Source organism: Tenrec ecaudatus, chromosome 8 (assembly GCF_050624435.1).
Source record: "Tenrec ecaudatus isolate mTenEca1 chromosome 8, mTenEca1.hap1, whole genome shotgun sequence".
Lineage (NCBI taxonomy): Eukaryota > Metazoa > Chordata > Mammalia > Afrosoricida > Tenrecidae > Tenrec > Tenrec ecaudatus.
In genome coordinates, this window is record NC_134537.1 from 17993887 (window position 1) to 17996207 (window position 2321).

At 42.7% G+C, this 2321-nt stretch overlaps 1 pseudogene; it reads left to right on the forward strand.

Annotated features, from left to right (window-relative positions):
- The first annotated feature begins 1172 nt into the window (after positions 1-1172).
- LOC142455657 (U2 spliceosomal RNA) lies at positions 1173-1325 on the forward strand (annotated as a pseudogene).
- The last annotated feature ends 996 nt before the right edge of the window (positions 1326-2321 follow it).

The following is a 2321-nucleotide window of genomic DNA, read 5'->3' on the forward strand; positions in this document are numbered from 1 at the left end:
CTAAAAAAGAAAAAGAAACAGTGGTTATAACTATGTAATTACCAGCTGCAGAAGGCCTGCTTATATTATATTATGAATATGTGTTTTGGAAATATAATTGAAGGGGGCTTCAATTTTTATTTTAATAATCGCTAATAATATGTATTTTCACAAGTTACTTTGTTCCCTTGGGCCTTAAATTTTCTTTTGTAAAATAAAAGTGATACTCTTTAGGAATTTCCACAAGCAAAAAACAAAAACCTGGAGCACAGCGGTTCTCAACCTTCCTCATGCTGTGCCCCTTTAATACAGCTCCTCATGTGTGATGACACCCCCCAACCATAAAATTATTTTCAATTCTACTTCATCACTATCAATTTGCTACTGTGATGATCGGGTGACCCCTGTGAAAGGGTCGTATGACCCCCAAAAGGGTCGTGACCCACAGGTTGAGAACCACTGCTCTAGAACATGAGTTGGAATTGACTCAATGGGTTAAATAGAAAAAGGACACTTAAAACCATTGGCGTAGGTGCAATCAATAAGGGCATGGATGTAGGTAGATGGCATTTCCAGTGCCTCCTAAACCGAAATGTTTTTAGTTGTTAAATTTTTTTGTTAAAGTCATGAATGCATGCTGCTATGGGGATCGCCAGCAGTCTATAGATCATATTTCATCCTACGCCTGCATAAGCTAATGCTCAAACCATGTAAGGGCATTGGTTGATGGAAACTATAGAAATAGCCACTGCTATTGTTTATTGAGCACATTGCAGAAGGTATCTCATGTTTGTTGTCTCTAATTTTCTTAAGAGCCAGAAGAGCCAAGTAATAGGAGTTCAATTTGACATGTGAGGAAACTCAAGCAACGAGACCATGCGATTATGGTGTCGATAATGATAAGACAAGGATTTGAACTTTCAGCTGAGTGTAGTGTCAGATTCCCCACTGAATGCTGCTAAGCTGGTGGAGGCATCAATGGGCCAAAATTTGCAGATAAGTGCTTCACTGTTTAAGGAAAGGGGGAAAGCGCAAAGTGGAAAACAAGGAGAAGCTGCTTGGAGGGGAGGAAGCACATGAATTTCAGAGTCAGTTTAGTGAATGCAGGTGTGGTTTCAATCAATTAGTCCGGTCCACTCCATTGCCCTCTTTGGTAGCCTCAGTGCAGCTCCTCATAGTGAAGGAAAGGCGAAATCGCTTCTCGGCCTGTTGGCCAAGGTCTAGAGCAGTATCTGTTCTTTTTTATTAAGAGTTCAGTTTGGTTTACTGAACCTAGGCTTAGTCAAAAAGACCAAACGCGTGTCATCATTAGATTCTTCAGACTTTTCTTTCTTGGCTCACACTTTCTTGTGAGCTGGGGCAGCAGCGGCGGAGGGTTTAGGCCCTCCGGCTGGGGCAGGGCCATCAGCCCCTACATTACAGATGAGGCTCCCGATGTTGGCCTGAGCCAGGGCCTTGGCAAACAGACCAGGCCAGAAGGGCCCCACGTGGACACCGGCGACTTTAATGAGGGTGTTGATCTTGTCCTTCAGGTCACCTTGTCTTGGTGCAGAATGAGGGTGGAGTAGATGCGGGCAAGCTCTGAAATGCAGGCCACGGTACGGGAGTCCTGGGCTGGCGGCTGCAGGGCGCAGTGCTAGTCGCTGGATGAAGTGAGGGGCTCACCCCAACTCGGCCTTAGCTTCCTCAGAAGAACTGAGCACCTGAGCGGCCACTGAGCAAAGAGCTAGTATCTGTTCTTATCAGTGAAAGGCAGGCATATGGCCCACTTACTCCCTACCTCTCACCACTTCTCCTGTCACCGTGTGACAAGGTAGGTAGAGGGTGATCTTGAAGATGTTGGGGGGAGTGTGTGTGTGGCTGGGGAACAGTTGACAGTAATGTGATTTCAATGATTACCAGTTTAAAGACCAACTTTTCTTTCAAGCTTTGAGATTCAAGTCGCATATCTAACCCTCCTGTTAAGAGGATATTGACAGTTTGGTTAGTTAAATTCCCTTGAATTATTAAACCGCATCTGTATGTTTAATACATTCAATCTTTTAAAACATTTCAGGTGCTCTGCAAATGAAAGAATCACAAGTACTGAGATAATGTTCACAACTATAATAAACTAATTATAAAATATGATGAATCTTAAGTTCTCTTGAACATTAAAAAAAAATGTTTGCCCATTTAGTAAAAGCCTGCCATCTTTTTACTTCCAAAGCTAGCACCATTTAGTAAGTTCAGCTGTTATATTGGTAACATTTTTCGCTTTGGAGAGTAAGACTTAGATTTCCAACCAAATGTGCTTCCTAATATTTTCCTCCTACCAAACTCATTTTTCAACCACTTCTAGC